Raw genomic sequence first — 19,772 nt, forward strand, 5'->3', positions numbered from 1 at the left:
TAAGTTAAAAAACACCAAAGATATAATTCTTAAAATTTTTTTCCCGATTATTCCTATGGGAGCTATAAGATATAGTTGTCCGATGCGGCTGGTTCCGACTTATATACTACCTGCAAAAAAAAATACTTTTGGGAAAGTTTCAGCCCGATAGCATTAAAACTGAGAGACTAGTTTGCGTAGAAACGACGGACAGACGGACATGGCTAGATCGACTCGTCTAGTGCTGCTGATCAAGAACATATATACTTTATGGGATCGGAAACGTCTCCTTCACTGCGTTGCAAGCTTCTGACTGAAATCAATATACCCTCTGCAAGGGTATAAAAAGTTGTTCCGAGTCGGAGTTGAACTCCGATCTGCAATTTCCGCGGTTGAGCGATTGTTATCGGCCTAACAATGCGCAGTGGTTCCGTTCATAGGCCAAAAAAATCAATAAAACCGATCAGAAAAATTTTCAATTTGATAACCAGTTTTCGCTGGAAACCTAACGGTTCTTTCTAAAAATAGAATCAAAAGCATGAACACGTGTTCATTTTCACAGCGCATCGGAGCTCTGGTAAAATATTTCGAAGCAAATGCATACTATAAATCGGTCTGGCAATTGTTCAAGTTGATACATTTAAATTTTTCAAAATGGATTTTAATTGGAGTTGTGTATTTTGTGAAATAAGTGTTTTGTGAAACCTATTTGTTTCTATCTTTTTTGTGTGTCTTACATTTTTTAACAAAAGTTTTAACTGTGTTCCGAAAAGCGCTGCCGGCGCTAAGAGAGAGAGAGCAGAGTGCGCGGCCAACTTATTCTATTGAGCAATTAACAATTTAAGCAATTTGTCCTTTTTGTCTCTCCCTCTATCTCTCCAATAAACTCAATTCCAGTTTAAACGGAAGATCGCATATCCAGTGTTGAAATCACGTAGCAGCGCTGTAATTCTTTCAGTTTTCCTGTTAATCTACGTCTGACTCTCTCGCATGGCGAAACCCGTGTGGCCAATACGTTTTTTGCGAATCTTCGCATTTTCCCACGTATCAGAAACACTTCTGATATTCATTTTATTTGGATTTTATGAACTCCAATTATTTTCGCAAACGTAAGACCTTCTATCGGGTAATCTTTTTGCGACCTTCCACACGACGACACCTGATATGAGTATTATTTACTGATGACAAGGGAGAAGGGTACATTATCACTATTGTCCTATGGGGAATGTGGGGGTGGGAGCAGTTAAGCACATTCTTTATGGGCATGATCGGAACATGTTAATGACATTTGAATCCAATTAAAATAAGTTACTTTTTGGATTATGTTAAATGTCCCAGAACCTGCATACAATAGTAAGGGTGGGGGCCTTAATATACTAATTGTACCAGAATCCGCCTTAAATAACAACTGGAAAGCTTCGACTAGATATTAAATTATGAAAGAAATTATTGTAGCCTTTACACGGACAGACGGAAACGGCTAGATAGACTAGGTTAGTGATCTTGATTAACAAAATCTAATCCAAGTCGGAAACGTTTCATTTCATATCCATATACTTTTTAAATTTGTACTTTCCGAAGAATAAAATAATCCCTTTTACTTAACGAGTACGGGGTAGAAAAACACTCAAATGTAAAAAATGTTAACTAGCTTTGTATTTAGGAACTCCACAGCATTGAATACATATCTAAAATCGTTTCGTCATTTATAAGATACCTTAAAATTAATTTAAATTTATATCTAAAGTAAATACAATCTTTCTCTTATGGTTTTTCTTTCCAGGGTGAATCTAATGAAGCGAGAATAGCTGTTGCTAATCAAAGGGCCCATCAACTATTAAAATAATGAGATTTTAAGGCGGCGAATACATACTCATAAACATAAAAACAATTTATTAAAATTTATTATTTCGATTTGTGCGTGTGCTTCTGATTTGTATTGTTTTCCATCCTTTCACCCTATTTGTGCTTCAAAAGTTATAAAAATAATTGTACATTCATTAAAAATGTAAGATTCCGTTACCCAAGAAACCTTAACCAATTAACAATTTTATTATTATGTATTTCTTATCAGCTTACCTATTTTACTATAGATCCAACTAAGATTAAACAACACGATTAATAGCACAGGTCGACAAAATCCAGACACTTCCTTGACGCAAGACCAAACGCTACAAAACATGATATGATTTTATCTGTAGATTACGACTGCTTGCCTAAAAACTTTCCATCACGTCATAGCTTTTAAATAAATATTCGACATTTGGGCACTTTTTAAGGCTTATTAACAACTAAACAGCATTCAGTTGTCATTGACACTCACAATACATTAATAGCTCCAAGTGACAAAAATAAATTTAGCTAAATGTAGTTTAATCAAAGAAGCATAAATTCCATAAGAAGTGCCTTAACGAGTAGTATTTGGTACTTTGACCAACAATTTTCTTAAAAGTGTGACATGGTGGGAAGTTTTGGGTCGTAGACTTTGTAATTTTAATGATAAGTATAACACGATTATAAATACTAAATGGCTTGTAGCAATTTGTCTTGGTTTTTAAAAAACTAATTGAAAAAAAATAATTTTGAACAAAATGTAAACTTAATATTGTATGTATAATATTTATAAATAGATCAGAATTAATATCAATATAAGATGATAAACCATTGCTAAATTATGTTAGTCTAAATTTATTATGTCGAATTACTGTCATTGCCTTGAGCAGGAATTACGCAGTGTATCGCCAGAACTCGCCTTCATTGTGAACCAAATTTGGTAAGCGCTGCAGAACTTTTATAAAAATTAGAAACTTCCTAACTATTTTGAATGCTGTAAGCGACCTTTAAGTTTATTATCCATAATTTGTAAAATATAACTTTTTGGTTGACATGTAAATGAGCTCCTATGCGTCGGATCCACAGATGCCCTTCAGGTTCACAAGCCTTGAAAGCAGTATAAGGTTTTTATTTTCTGCTCTATTTGTTAATTTTGTAATAAGCCACAAAAACATATTTTAATAAGTAACAAGCGGTGTTAGATCTTAACAAGTATTAAATTGTATGGATACACTTATATTTATTTTGTTTTCCATTATCAGTTACATAATATTATAAAATTATTTAAAGTAAAAGCACAAAAAGGTATTATGATAATAAAATATTTCTTAGAATCCTTTAAATCATACCCATACATGTACCAAATAATCCTTAACATTCATAATTGGTTCTAGTAACATTTTTTGCTCACTTCAAAATGTTATTAGTTCCTTCTGCTGTGTGTTAAGACATATTTTTAGTTTAAATATTAATATGAATTTAAATAAATTATCGGTCATTGCAAAATAATTTAAAATTTAGTGCTTGTCTGTTGTCGCTTGGTGAAGTACAAAAAGGCCGGGAGATTCCAGAGGAAGTAAATAGACGACAAATTTTCCCTTCAGGTTCAACAAGATAAGCGTAAGTTTTTCTTTACATCCTAAAATAAATTTAAATTGGAGTCAACGTTGGTATGTCATTTTCTCCCGATCGCATATTAATGTGTGAGGAGTTGAATAACTCCCCACAAATCTAAGCAGCAGCAGCAACAGATGGCCGGCCGCTTACCAGATACGCGGCGAATTCGCGTAGTAACGGCGCGGCGAGGAGCGGTTGGAGAAGAAGAGAGTTTGGAGACCAAGGATGGAGAACAAGAGAGTTTGGAGACCAAGAAGCAGATAATGAGACAGTAGAGACTTGGCGGGCAGAGCAAGAGTGCCATGTGGGGATAACGGAACTCCACCGGACTTTGGACTCTGCCGTGAACATTGGACTGGGAGAAGAAGTGCCACATCTCGGCAGTGCACTATGGGGAATTTGACCACTTTTCTTGGCCAAAACCCATTTTTTAAAAGTCGTTAAAAATTGGTTTTGTTTATCACAATGCATAAGGATAACATCAATATCTAATGTTACTAACAGAAAAGTTTAACAGTGCGCCCCACTGTTAAGTTATCAGCTGTTAAAGCCTGTTTTTATTTCAACGAGGTGGCAGCGCTGGTAAAACGCCTATTATTCTTAATAGTTTAAATTGTCAAAAAGTGTAAAACTAAACATAGCACTGAAGTTTTTGAAATACCATCCAATAAAAGGAACTTGTATTTTGTGTTTGTGACCTTGATATTGTATTTATTGATTGTGGTGCTCGTATATTCATGTTCTAGCTCTAACCTCAAAAAAAACAAAATATTTAGGTTAATTTATATTTTTAAATGGAGCTACAAAGCGATTCCAGCTGTTTCCACCTCTGAAACCTTTTTTATCTTGTAGAGTATTTAATTCTCATTGAGCTCGGTTAGTATAAAAGTGCACTTTTGCGCACTTTCTCTAAAATTTAGCTTTAAAGACCTCTACCTAATGTAGTATATTTCTCGCATTTTTGTCTGGTAAATGCCAGTTTCGATGTTATCTTAAGAGAAACAGTGTGCAATTATATTGCTTATTAAATAACGATTATTTTAAAATTATTTTACAACATCATTACACTTACTAACCGTTGATATAAAGGATTTTAGTATTTTTGTTAAGAATTATAGTAATACCAAACCAAAAAATTACAACTTCATTAAGAAAATAAAAAATTAAAAACGCCAACATTTTTTTTTAAATTCAGTTTGGTCTTCTATAAAAAAAAAATTAAGAAAAAATTTTTTTTATTTGATTGACAAAAAGAAAAAAAATTTTTTCTTTAAAAAAAAGGCGGGACCACGCCCATATTTTTTAATTTACTTCCTTTGGATTTTATATACTTAATTCAAAAAACAAAACCTTAAAATGTTGCTTCGTTTTTAAGTTATTAATTAATGCCACAAAAAGTGGTCAAATTCCCCATAGTGCAGTGGAGCGGCACACAGGCGTGCGACAAGCATCACGTCCCCAGCGGGACGGCGGCAGTGGGCAGAACATCGGTTGGAAGCTGTGCGTAAAGGACAGGTGGGTCAACCAGGAGTCACGGACTTTGGACCCGGAGTGGAGAGATTCAGCGGGCCGTGGGACATAACTGTTCCCGGAGGCCCTATATAAGGCCGCAGAGCGCTGGCAGTTGGATCAGTCGATCACGAGGAGTCAAACCATCAAGATCAGTTAAAACACCAAAGCGAGCAGTCAGTCAACCAAGTAAACTACGAGGGAGCCACCCCAAGGCGAGTCGTCGGAAGAAGCGCTGTGGGAAGCATACAAGGATCAAGATCACCACGTCGAGGCGTTCGGGATTGGGACATCAGGAATCTCCGAATTGAGACACAAGTGGCTGAGGTCCGGAAGGCATCACACGGCTAAGTCAAGGCATTTGTTTTCCAACTTTGTCACGATCACACCCTGGCGAATCGCCCGGCGGGCTTATCAGAGTCAAGCGAAAGAGGCCTACGACGAAGAACCGTGAGCTCGGGGAGGAAAGTTGTCTAAGACCCAGCGTACCTTGCCCGACCAAGGAGGACCTGGCGTGAAGGACGAGCGGTGGATCGATTTGCGGTTTCAAGAGGCGTTGGCCTGGAGAGCCCTGCGATTACCGCCGAAGTTCCCGAACAGCAGCCGCCCAAGTCCCCAAGTGCCAGAACGCCAAGCTACTAGTCAGGAAAGGCGAGCGAACGACCCGTTGAAGCAGTCAAGAGTCGGTGTCCTGGAGAAGCCCAGCGGCAAGACAGGAGACAGCGCAGAGGACATCGGCAGCGACGCCAGCAGACATCACCGGCAGCCACGTTACCATCGCCACGCGGAGCTCATTGGGGAGCGCAGGAGCGTCGCGGACGTCAAGCATTAGGGTGAAGCCGGGTGAAACGTTCGTCTGCGCTAGGCGTAAAGCAAAGTGAACTGCTAGGCAGCTTCCTGGCGATAGCCTGACTGTCCGCGCGATCTGAGCAAGAACCTAGAGGGACCGTCCGGGACAGAGCAAGGGACAGGCGTTGACCTGGAGAGCAAGGCTTGTTCACCCTAGTCTGAGAACGGTGACGCTTCCCTAAGCCCAGAAGGCCGATCTCTCTGCGAGTCCAAGGCACGACAAGCTACCCCGAGGCAGCGCGTCGGCAAGCGAGCAGAGGCGGCCACTACGAACATCCCAACGCCAGCGGACGTCGAGTCAACGCGTCGACAAGCCAGGACGAGGAGCATCAGCAGCCGGCGGAACCAGAGCAAGGAGATACCGAGGCCAGCCCAGCCACATACCCGCTGTACTAATAACACGAGAACAAATCCCACTGTTACCATTCCAACCCTGTGTTTTCTCACTGATCTACGGGGCAGTCACGTCATATAAATTTGGTGGGACGAACACACAATCCTCTGAGCTAGCCACACGAATCTCGTAGCGAGCAGATCAACAAAAAAATCAGTTCGTTACAAATGTTTGTAGTTTATCCTGTTCTGTGAGTCAGCCAACGGGTCCACAGTGGGACTATCCGATGACGTTTTCACCTGGCTGTATCTGTATCTGGTAGTGCGACTATAAGTGATTAATTGGACGACAGGAATCCTCGCCAAGAACAGCAGGCACGGTAATAGCAACGCTACCTTGAGCAGATTGACAGGTCCCATAGTGATGGGCTCTTAGTGAGCTGCGGGATCGTTTTATGGAAGAAATGCTTCAGACATGGAGCGCTTCCCCCTATGCATCAGGGCAACGGCAAGATAGTGGCCCGCCAAGATGCCAACGCCGCGGTCTTCTGTAAAAGGTTTGTGTTTTCCCTGGGGGAAGCCAATAAAGGAGCCAAGCTCGATGTGGTGGGATAAGACCCCAGCAAATCCAGGGCCAGAGCCTGATTCTTGGAAAAGCCAGCAAAACCGGATGGGATCTGCGACTCAAAAATTCTGAAGGTTCAGTGGGCAGAGAGCACCAAGAGTTTTGTTATCTTGTTGATAAACAAAGAGTCCAGCAAGTTAATTCTGGTAGCTGATGGGTGCGTGCATTACCGATGAAAGAAGCCGACACGTGAAGACGGGGCTGCGTCTCATAGGAAAAAGGTCTCACAAGAGATGTGCAAGGAGTCGAGGTCGATGGGGACTACGCCCTTGGAAAGCGAAATCGCAGTGGTGGAAAATATCATTCAAGAGGTTTCTGACATCGTCCTGATTCAGGAACCCTGTAGCTCAAGAGACAGCTGTGCAAGGCTAACTTTGAAGGTAGAACAAGGGAGAACGCTATAGTCGAGTACCTCGACTATCAGATACCCGTTACTCAGCTTAAGGGACCAAAGGGAAATGGAGATGTGCAAGCAGCAAAGCGAGATTTAAATGCGCCACCTACCGGCGGAAGACAGATTTAAGCGCTGTGGGCGTTAGGGTAGGCGTGGCAAATTTTTTTTTGGATCAATCGATAGGTATGTATTTTTATTATATTTATTTATTTATTTCGCCAACAGTTGGTACCTTAACTGGCTACTTGTCTATTACTAAACTAAATACTAAGGGACGAAAAGTAATTGTAAAGGGTTTTCTTAATTAATTCCCTAGGGGAGCATGGGTCCAGCCGCATGTGAGATGGAAGTTTGTTCCAGTAGAACAAGGCTCTACACAGAGGCTCATTAACAGCATAGTTAGCTCTATATGCCGGAAAAAAAAAAGGTTCAAATGACCTTAAAGACCTACCAGGTACGGAAAAGCCTATGCTACTCAGCAATGCAGGGCAGTCTATTTTGGAGGACAGCAGGTCACAAATAAAAACTAGTGCGCTAGTTGTTCTACGATCTTGTAGGGAAGAAGGGTGCACAAGACGACATTACGCAGAGTAAGAGGGAACCGGGTCATTAAAGTTTAGAGAAAGAAGTGAAACGCTTGTCTAAAATGCTAGATGGTTTAGTAGCTCCATCTGTGGGTCCGATAAAACCCAGCGGTGGCGCCACCTGTGACAGGCCTAGAAAGGGTTTATAGGTAGCTGGTGGGTCTAGGAGAATAACAGCGGCAAATGTCAAGCGGCCCTAGAAATTCACCATGCCCCACGATCGAGGTTACCGGCGGGTCGGCAGCGGCGGAAGCTTTCTTTTCCTTTTCGGCAGCGGCAGCGTATAGACGCAGTCAACAAGTCAGTTCGCGAGTGACCCAAAAGGGAAATTTTTTTACTTGTTCAATTTTCGGTTGGATCGCGCCTAGACTGGTGAGTTTTGATAGAAAAGGGAATGTTTAGAAAATTGAGTTCAGCCGGGGAAATTATTGTAGGCGGTCGGCGGAAGGCGATTCGGAAAGTCCCCGAGAAGGCGCTGGGGAAGGAAAGGAAAAGAAACGGATGTGGATCTTGGTGCCAAACGAAAGCGAGAAATTCGGCGGCCAAGCGGGAAAGGCGGCGGCAGCAGCATTGGAGATCAAGCATTAATTTTATATATATATTTTGGACCTAACCTGACCCAAATTATACCAGCTGCGTCTGACCCCATAACCCTAGGCGGTACCGGCCGTGTGTTTGAGCAAGAAAAAGGAGAAGAGAGTTCTAATTTAGATATCCACGGTTTTAGAAGTTACAAAATCCCGACCTACGACAGCAAAGTTTAAATTGAGCCGTAAAAGCAGCCGCTATCGTTTGCGTGGGTAAAGAGAGGCGGGGCTTCGCAAAAGCGGGAGCTTTCAGTCTCCTACACGGATCGGATCACGCCAGTCGCCTTCGTTGCGCTCCGTCGCGAAAAGAAGAGTTTAGAGAAAAAGATCAATTTACGCGAAAGTAAACGTTTTTGTTGCACCCGCCGCACGCGTCGGTGAAAGCCTGCAGTTGCTGCCCGCGAGTTAGATGGCGGCTAGAACATAGTTTAAGCAAATTTAAGTGTAAGCATAGTTTTTTGTCGTGTTGGTGCTTGTGAATATGTGGGTGTAATAGTGCCTTAGGCAGCTAGCTAAGAAAAAAAAAGAAGAAAAAGCAAGCATGCGTTGAAGCCGCGATCGAAATTTCAGCCAGCCCCGAAAGTAATTTTTTTACATTTTTTTTTGCTGTGTCGGTTTCAGTGTCTCCCTTTCCCCTCTTCTTTTTTTTGCATTTTCTTTCCCCCTTCACAGCTCTCAGCATCATCCCGAAGAAAGCGCTTTCGTCGATGGATTTGAAACAGTGGTGAGTCCAAATTTTCATATATTCATTACATAAAAGAAAGGGAGTAGGAAGGAAATGTAATAAATTGGAGGGTGAGACTTAAGAAGGAAAGATCAGAAGGGATGGCCGAATGAGCAAGAAGCAGAGAAAAAATTTACGACAACGTCTGAGCGAACCGGGAAAACATGAGCTAATGAAAGCTCGATCGCGTGGATTCCAAGCTCCTCGTTCGTTTTGAGTTTTGTTTAATTTGCCAGTCGACAAAATTTGTCTGACTAATTTTACTTAAAATTTGAATTTCAAATGTCCATGAAGAAACCCCAATATTAGCAAGCACGACAAGAAAATCATACCATTAATAATTTAGGCAAAGTCCACCAAGGGGATTTGCGAAATCGCTCATCAGTTTTAGTCCCAAAAGTCTTTAATCTTGTAATTTTAAATTGTCGTCTATTCGCATGAGATTTTTTATCGTCTATCTTAGAATAAGTTATGTTTGTATTTTACTGTAATTAAAATGTTTATAATGTGCTAAAAGTTATTAGTGTTGGCCGCGGCTGGCGTTGACCTGCAATGAAGGAGTGCACTTGAAAAGAAAAAGGGGTCGCTCAGGCTGTTAAGCGATGAGGGCAAGAGCGACCATTGGTAGGGTGGGCATGACCAAGACCTCCAGAACATCGAGGGAGGCGAGAGGGGCAGATCAGTCGGATAGGGAGTATATAAGAAAGGTCCAGCAACATGATGTGTGTGTTGTTCTCTATACCGGTTAGATTGGTGAGGCACGCGAATATCGGAATTTTATTAGGAATAGGCATTCCGAGATGTCGGCAAGACCATCACACCCATAGCCGAAGAGCCAGAGCCGGAGAATAATTTATCGCGTGCGCTGGCATCTCGAGGTAACATCTGGCCTAGAGTTTTTATAAGTGTAGCGGTTCGTTACAGTTATAATTAATAAAATTATGATTGGCGCCCAACGTGTGGGGCCACATTTTTAATGTGACTTACACACACACATACATTCGTTTTGCTGCGAGTACTAATGACCAAGGGGTGGGCTGGCATATAGGTGTGTTTACATATATGTACTTAGCTAAGGTTGCTCCAGTCGTTAGGATATCAGTTTCGACTTTAAAGGTGTTCGGAAGCATAGGAAAACGGATGATCATCATCAAGCCGACCACTGCCGACAGTTTTTTTAGCCGAAGCAAACCTATTTGTGTATACTCTACACGTCGCAGCTCGAGGCGGTGCAAGTCAGACGCATAGGACATGCAAGTGGACTTGCTTACGAAAAGCGGGACACTTGACCACGGATGACAGGCATCACCAAAGGCTCGCGAAGAAAAATCCCACAAGTTGCACATATCCATTTGTCAAATATTCGCATAGGAATTACTGAGTAAAAATGTTTTTATATAAACCTCAGGCCACGGATAGAGACAAGAGGCATATGCCCGACATTTATCTCAGAGTGCAATAATCTGTCGCTTGGATAACAGAGAGCGAAAAGCTTCGCGTTACAATCTGACCACGGCGGACATTGTTTGTTTTTGTTGTCGCTGATAGGCGAGACAAAGCTCTGTGTTTTTATTTTCCCTTTTTGTGCTGATCGAAACCTTTTGGTAGTATAAAAGTGCAGTATTATTGCAAGCAATTAGCTAAGCTTGCTGGCCAGATCCCTCCGCGATCTGGTAGATGGAACGTGAATAAGTTTTTAAACAATTACCTTAATTTGATTTATTTTTGATAGTATTCATACGAAATCGGGTGTCAAACTCTTTTATATATTTTTTTTGCGGGTTTCTGGTTGTCTGTTGTTATTCGTAGGCTGGATATATTCGAGTTGTTCAAACGAAAATTAGTTATTATTTTCCTACGCAGCAATGGAGCCTGAGGCTTCAGGATCGCCCAAATGTGCGCTTTGCGACAGGCCGTTGTCAGCAGACCAAGTGGGACGGGCAAAATGCGGCCACGAATTCCACAAAGATTGTATTGACAATCTCATCAAGGCCAAGGGCAGTTGCCCTGGTTGCAAGCCCAAGGGAGAAGGTGTCAAGCCGAAAGCTCCAGCCAGTTCTAATGGGAAACAGCCAACTAGTGGCACTGAAACTGAGGTGATCGCCAACATCGTTGCGCAGCAATTAAAGGCAATGCAGAATGACCTATTAACTCAGCTAACCGAACGGATGGGGGCAATGATCCAAACAAATGTAGCTGCGCAGATGAAAGAGCCACTCAGGCCAGCCGAATCCAGCCATAATTTTAGAGTTTCGTCAGAGATAGGAGATATTGATATTCCAGACCGGCCCATCTCAGCCTTTTCAAGCTCTGATTTGGGGAGTCGTCCTGACAAGGTCGGACAAATTATAAGCAGTTGGAAGTTGCGTTTTAATGGTGATCAGGACGGGTTAAGTGTAGATAAATTCTTATATCGTGTGGAGGCGCTAACACGCCAAACTCTTAACTCGCGATTTGACTTGCTCTGTGGGAATGCCAGTGTTCTCTTTGAGGGAAAAGCTCGCGAATATTATTGGAGATTCCACAAGGTCTCAGACAGCTCTAGGTGGGATTTGCTGACGGAAGCTTTACGCAAGCAGTTCCGAGATACGCGCACAGATGTGGATCTTAGGGAAACGATTCGAGACCGGAAGCAGAAAGAAAAAGAAAGCTTTGACGCTTTCTACGACGCCATTGTGCAGATCACCGACTGTCTGGAAGTTCCGATGGCAGAAAAGGACCTGATTGAAACTCTTCGACGGAATTTGCGACCGGAAATAAGGCATGAGTTGCTGAATGTTACCATCGATTCTGTTCAAAAGCTTCGCGATATTTGCCGTCGCAGGGAAGGTTTTCTTGAAGACGTGAAGCGTACCTACGGTTATCAGAAGCCAGTTCCCTTTCGGAAACAGGTGTCGGAGTTGGTGCAGGGGTATCTATCAGATGAAGCTTCGGAGTTTTCGGATCCTGACCAGGTAGTAGAGGTGGATGCTATAGGTCTCGTGTGCTGGAATTGCAGGCAAGAGGGACACCGCTATCATGATTGTAAGGAGAGGCGGAAAATATTCTGCTATGGATGCGGTATTCCAAACACCTACAAACATACCTGTCCGAAGTGTCAAAAAAACGCGGAGCTGAACTCACGTCCTCGACAACAGCCGTGTGTTCTTCGCAACAAACCAGCGAATTCCGTTGTCAATCAGCATTAAACGATTGTGGACCAGGGGTTGAGGGAAAGCCACCAGTTTTCTGGCCGCAACTCATAAGGAACACAGAATTTCCAAATACTAAAATTAGACCTTATAAGAAACCTTCTCGAAATGCAAAAAGGATAAAAGGGTATTGGCAGTCAGCGAAGGACATATACGCAATCCGCTACAAGAGCTTGGACAGACGGCCCTATGCAGAGGTTCGTTTGCTTGACAGAGTTGTAATAGGACTGTTAGATACGGGGGCATCCATAAGCGCTATAGGCGGAAAGTTGGCCGAGCAAATAATTAAAGGTCGAGTTCCGTTCAAGAGGGGTGCAAGTACAGTGAACACAGCTGATGGGCAAAGGCAAAATGTGATAGGACGTTTAAAGACGCCAGTACAGTACGAAGGAAAAACAGAGGACTTCGAGATGTTTATAATTCCCTCGCTTAGTCAAGACCTCTATTTGGGCATTGATTTTTGGTCCTCTTTTGAGCTATTGCCACCGGCTATGCGGGTTGAGGAATTGACTTGTGATTCTCACATTCTAACTGATGGTCAAAGAATCCAGTTGCAAGCCGTGATTGACAAGTTCCCTTCCTTCGCGGTCTCTGGTCTAGGGAAAACCAGTCTTTTGTCGCATTCTATTGATGTGGGAGAGGCGAAACCCGTAAAGCAGAGACATTTTCCGGTTTCACCGGCGGTCGAGAAATTGTTATATGAAGAGGTAGACCGTATGCTCAAACTTGGGGTAATTGAGGAGTCCGATAGTCCTTGGTCTTCACCGGTCGTGCTGGTGCAGAAGCCAGGAAAGGTGCGTATTTGTTTGGATAGCCGAAAAGTCAATGCAGTAACCAGAAAGGATGCATATCCTTTGCCGCAAATAGACGGAATTCTCAGTCGGCTACCCAAGGCGAACATGATTTCTAGCCTCGACCTTAAAGATGCCTATTGGCAAATCCCCTTAGAGCCTCAGTCACGCGACAAAACGGCATTCACCATACCTGGTAAACCGTTATATCAGTATAAAGTGATGCCATTTGGGCTCACGAATGCTTCGCAAACGATGACTAGGCTGATGGATAAGGTAATACCGGCTGAACTTAGGAACGAGGTCTTTGTTTATTTGGACGATTTGCTTATCGTCTCAGATAGTTTCAACAGTCACCTGAAGGTTTTGAGTTCGGTGGCAAGTTGCATTCGAGCAGCAGGTTTGACATTGAACGTAGAAAAGAGCAATTTTTGCATGAAAAGTGTCAAATATTTAGGCCATATAGTAGGGGAAGGCGTAGTGCGTACCGACCCTGATAAAATTTCGGCCATGACGAATTTTCCAGTGCCAAAGACTTTGAAAGCTTTGAGGAGATTCCTTGGCATGGTCGGTTGGTACCGAAAATTTATAAGTAACTTCGCTGCAGTGTCAGCTCCCTTAACCGATCTACTAAAACCTAGACAAAAGTTTGTGATGAGCGTACAGGGTGAGCGAGCATTTAATAAGTTAAAAGAAATGCTTTGCTCTGCACCTGTTCTGCGCAGCCCAGATTTTAGCAAGCCCTTTTATATCCATTGTGATGCTAGCAATACCGGAGTAGGGGGTGTTCTAGTTCAAAAGTCTGAGAGTGGCGAAGAGTGTCCAATTGCCTTTGTATCAAAAAAGCTCAATAAGGCACAAAGAAACTATTCGGTCACGGAGCAAGAGTGTTTAGCGGCTATTATTTGCATCAAGAGGTTTCGTGCCTATGTTGAGGGCCACGAATTCACGGTGATTACCGATCACGCGTCGCTTAAATGGTTGATGACACAGACAGATTTGCATTCTAGACTCGCGAGGTGGGCATTGAAACTTCAAAGTTTCAATTTTAAAATAGAGCATCGCAGTGGCAAGCTCAATGTTGTTCCTGATGCCTTATCGAGGGTCAACGAAGAAGAAGTCGCTACATTAGAGGCCAGCCATGGGTTGCTTGTAGATTTAGAATCTTCCCAGTTCAAAGATCCGGACTACATAGAGCTGATCGAAAAGGTTAAAGCTAATGCCAGTAGTCTCCCTGATTTAAAGTCAGCCGATGGTTTTGTGTTCCGGAGAACTGAACATACATCTGGAGAGCCGATCCACGACAATTTTTGTTGGAAGTTATGGGTTCCCTCGGGTTTGGTGCCTGTAGCACTTAAGAATGCGCATGATGACCCGTTAGCGTCGCATGGAGGCGTTCACAAAACATTGGAAAGGCTTAGGCGATACTATTATTGGCCAGGCTTGGTAAAAGATGTAAAAGAATATATAAGGTCATGTGATACTTGTAAAATGAATAAAGCCCCAAACCAAGCGTTGCGACCTCCAATGGGAAAGGCTTCGGAGTCAGCGAGGGCATTTCAAAAACTTTACATAGATTTCTTAGGACCTTACCCAAGATCCAGAAGTGGCAATATTGGGATCTTTATTGTGTTGGATCATTACAGCAAGTTCGTTTTCCTAAAGGCAGTAAAGAGACTCTCGGCAGAGGTAGTTGTGAAGTACATGCAGCAGGAGCTATTTCATGTTTTTGGCGTTCCCGAGACGATTATGTCAGATAATGGATCGCAGTTTAAGTCTGAAGCATTTCAAAAATTTCTAAGAGAGTACAAGGTATCTCACACTTTGACGCCGGTTTACTCTCCTCAGTCAAATGCCTCGGAGCGGGTAAATCGCTCCGTGATAGCCGCCATTCGATCCTACGTGCGAAGTGATCAGAAGGATTGGGATGAGCAGCTAAGTAGTATATGCTGCGCCCTGAGATCAGCTGTTCACTCAAGCTTAGGGACGTCCCCATATTATATGGTGTTCGGACAGCATTTCATATCGTCTGGGGCCACATACAAGCTGTTAAGAGCCCTCAATTTGCTGGAAGATAAAACGTTGGCGTTTTCTAGAGAAGACGCTCTTGAGCTGGTCCGCAGCAAAGCTCTAGAGGTAATGAAAAATCAGTTCGAGAAAAATGAGCGAAAATACAATTTAAGGTCAAGGGAGGTGTTCTTCAAGGAAGGTCAAGAAGTTTATCGTAGAAATTTCAAGCAAAGTAATTTCGCAGCTGGCTATAACGCAAAGTTGGGACCAGCCTTCGTTAAGTCACGGGTGAGGAAAAAGGTTGGTCAAGCGTGTTATGACCTCGAGGATCTACAGGGACGGTATGTGGGGCGCTTTCATGCTAAGGACATAAAGCAGTAGAGTCAGGATGACAAGCGTTCTTGGTATCATCCTTGGAGCGTCGACCCCCAAGTCTGATCTTGAGGGGGGGGGGTATTTTTGAAACGCTTGTCTAAAATGCTAGATGGTTTAGTAGCTCCATCTGTGGGTCCGATAAAACCCAGCGGTGGCGCCACCTGTGACAGGCCTAGAAAGGGTTTATAGGTAGCTGGTGGGTCTAGGAGAATAACAGCGGCAAATGTCAAGCGGCCCTAGAAATTCACCATGCCCCACGATCGAGGTTACCGGCGGGTCGGCAGCGGCGGATGCTTTCTTTTCCTTTTCGGCAGCGGCAGCGTATAGACGCAGTCAACAAGTCAGTTCGCGAGTGACCCAAAAGGGAAATTTTTTTACTTGTTCAATTTTCGGTTGGATCGCGCCTAGACTGGTGAGTTTTGATAGAAAAGGGAATGTTTAGAAAATTGAGTTCAGCCGGGGAAATTATTGTAGGCGGTCGGCGGAAGGCGATTCGGAAAGTCCCCGAGAAGGCGCTGGGGAAGGAAAGGAAAAGAAACGGATGTGGATCTTGGTGCCAAACGAAAGCGAGAAATTCGGCGGCCAAGCGGGAAAGGCGGCGGCAGCAGCATTGGAGATCAAGCATTAATTTTATATATATATTTTCGACCTAACCTGACCCAAATTATACCAGCTGCGTCTGACCCCATAACCCTAGGCGGTACCGGCCGTGTGTTTGAGCAAGAAAAAGGAGAAGAGAGTTCTAATTTAGATATCCACGGTTTTAGAAGTTACAAAATCCCGACCTACGACAGCAAAGTTTAAATTGAGCCGTAAAAGCAGCCGCTATCGTTTGCGTGGGTAAAGAGAGGCGGGGCTTCGCAAAAGCGGGAGCTTTCAGTCTCCTACACGGATCGGATCACGCCAGTCGCCTTCGTTGCGCTCCGTCGCGAAAAGAAGAATTTAGAGAAAAAGATCAATTTACGCGAAAGTAAACGTTTTTGTTGCACCCGCCGCACGCGTCGGTGAAAGCCTGCAGTTGCTGCCCGCGAGTTAGATGGCGGCTAGAACATAGTTTAAGCAAATTTAAGTGTAAGCATAGTTTTTTGTCGTGTTGGTGCTTGTGAATATGTGGGTGTAATAGTGCCTTAGGCAGCTAGCTAAGAAAAAAAAAGAAGAAAAAGCAAGCATGCGTTGAAGCCGCGATCGAAATTTCAGCCAGCCCCGAAAGTAATTTTTTTACATTTTTTTTTGCTGTGTCGGTTTCAGTGTCTCCCTTTCCCCTCTTCTTTTTTTTGCATTTTCTTTCCCCCTTCACAGCTCTCAGCATCATCCCGAAGAAAGCGCTTTCGTCGATGGATTTGAAACAGTGGTGAGTCCAAATTTTCATATATTCATTACATAAAAGAAAGGGAGTAGGAAGGAAATGTAATAAATTGGAGGGTGAGACTTAAGAAGGAAAGATCAGAAGGGATGGCCGAATGAGCAAGAAGCAGAGAAAAAATTTACGACAACGTCTGAGCGAACCGGGAAAACATGAGCTAATGAAAGCTCGATCGCGTGGATTCCAAGCTCCTCGTTCGTTTTGAGTTTTGTTTAATTTGCCAGTCGACAAAATTTGTCTGACTAATTTTACTTAAAATTTGAATTTCAAAAGTCCATGAAGAAACCCCAATATTAGCAAGCACGACAAGAAAATCATACCATTAATAATTTAGGCAAAGTCCACCAAGGGGATTTGCGAAATCGCTCATCAGTTTTAGTCCCAAAAGTCTTTAATCTTGTAATTTTAAATTGTCGTCTATTCGCAAGAGATTTTTTATCGTCTATCTTAGAATAAGTTATGTTTGTATTTTACTGTAATTAAAATGTTTATAATGTGCTAAAAGTTATTAGTGTTGGCCGCGGCTGGCGTTGACCTGCAATGAAGGAGTGCACTTGAAAAGAAAAAGGGGTCGCTCAGGCTGTTAAGCGATGAGGGCAAGAGCGACCATTGGTAGGGTGGGCATGACCAAGACCTCCAGAACATCGAGGGAGGCGAGAGGGGCAGATCAGTCGGATAGGGAGTATATAAGAAAGGTCCAGCAACATGATGTGTGTGTTGTTCTCTATACCGGTTAGATTGGTGAGGCACGCGAATATCGGAATTTTATTAGGAATAGGCATTCCGAGATGTCGGCAAGACCATCACACCCATAGCCGAAGAGCCAGAGCCGGAGAATAATTTATCGCGTGCGCTGGCATCTCGAGGTAACATCTGGCCTAGAGTTTTTATAAGTGTAGCGGTTCGTTACAGAAGGGCAAAAGATAGGAATTTTTTTTGAACACGCTCAATACGATTGATGTGTGTAGTACCAGTCGGACTCCAGACAAACGAAGCTTGTTCTAATCTGGACCTAATGAACGAAGAAAATAGGCTTAGTTTTGTGTACGGATCTTTAAATTGCGTGGAATTTCGTTTTACAAAACCATACATAGCGTATGCCTTTGGAATTATGTAATTTATGTGATCCATGAAAGTAAATTTGGTATCAAACATAACTCCTAGGTCCAGTGATTCATTTCTTAAGGAAAGAACATGGGAACTAATGGAATAAGAGCTAAGGACATTAATTAATCGTTTGCTGTACCTAACGTAGAAACATTTTGACACGTTCAGAGGCAACTTATTACGAGAACACCAATTTCCCACTTTTACTAGGTCATTTTGAAGAAGTTCACTATCGGAGATTGAATTCACAGACCTAAATATTTTAAGATCGTCCGCAAACAACAGGAATTCAGAATTTTTTATGCAATAGCTTAAATCATTAATGAAGATGATGAATAGAAACGGACCTAATGCACTTCCCTGAGGAAGGCCAGAAGTAGCCACATACGGGTTTGAGAAAACACCATTGCACTTTACTCTATTAGTCCGCCCATCTAAATAAGATTTAAACCAATTTAATATTGATGAATGAAATCCCAATTTCTGCAGTTTTGCCAATAAAGCATTATGGGAGACTTTGTCAAATGCTTTGGCGAAGTCGGTGTAGACTACATCAACTTGATGATGACTGATAAACGAGGGATGCAAAAAAGATTAAACGTTGCTAAGTTAGTGGTAGTTGACCTTCCAGGCATAAAACCATGTTGGTTAGGACTGATGATCCGACCAGCAAGAAAAGTTAGCTGCTTAGCTACAATTCGTTCAAACATTTTTGAGACATTACTTAGCTTTGCAATTGGCCTAAAATTTGAAACAATATTTTTGTAACCAGACTTGAATATAGGAGAAACTGTGGCAAGTTTCCATCTATGCGCAAATACCCCAGTGGAAAGAGACTTGTTGAAGATCATTTTTAGGGGCTCACAAAGAACACCTATAGAGTTTTTCAAAATAAATGGAGAAAGGCCATCGCAGTCTAATTTTCCTGAGTCGTTAAAACTCTCAGCCGCCATATGGCAGTCCAAATCAGTAACATCTAAGCACCCAATATTTAGCATCGTGCCAATGGCACCGAGTGAATCATCGTCATTCCACAGCGAGCTCGGTTCAAAGTTAGATGCAAAGTACTTAGCAAATAGATTAGCGACCCCAATATCAGAAGAAGCTGAAAGACTTTCATATGACATATTGGAAGGAAAGTAGGAGGTTGTACGTTTAGAATTGACAAAGTGCCAGTATGATTTCGGAATGGTAATTAGTTTACCCTCTATATCAGCAATATATTGGCTGTATAAGAATTTATTGAGGAACTCAAACTCACGCTTATGTTGTTTGTACCGATCAAAGTCAGCAGCTTCACCGCTTTCTATGTAGCGCTTATAGAATTTATTTCGGAGGTTTTTGTATTTTTCAGTCCTTGTGTGTACCATGGTAGTCTATAAAAACTTTGAACTCTAGTTTTAGCGTATCTACCTATAATAGTAGAGAGAAAAGATATAAAAACTTCATAGGTTGTATTCACATCCGCATGCGAGAGGACTTCCGCCCATCTGATGTTAGAAATATCACTACGGATAGAATCTAAACTGCTAGAATTAATATAGGTAAGAGGCAAGCGAGAATTATTTGGTGAGAAAATATAACAAGTAATTAAGATTAATAGGGGCTTGTGATGAGCATCACACGCGGCTAGAGGATTATCGCTGCAGCATAGAGTAAGGCATAAATCAGGGTGTACAAAAATTAGATCTAGAAGCTTATTTAAGTTATTAAAAACATGGTTAATCTGGACTAATCCCATACTAAGAAGCTCATCGATGACTAAGATTTCGTGGGGAAGATGCAGATTACTGGGAACCATTGCTGAAGACTCAAGATCATGAGCCCACACGAGCGAAGATAGGTTGAAGTCGCCCAAAACACATATATACTGGCCATCTTCCAGCTCCTGATATAGGTGG

Source organism: Drosophila subpulchrella, chromosome 3L (assembly GCF_014743375.2).
Source record: "Drosophila subpulchrella strain 33 F10 #4 breed RU33 chromosome 3L, RU_Dsub_v1.1 Primary Assembly, whole genome shotgun sequence".
Taxonomy (NCBI): Eukaryota; Metazoa; Arthropoda; class Insecta; order Diptera; family Drosophilidae; genus Drosophila; species Drosophila subpulchrella.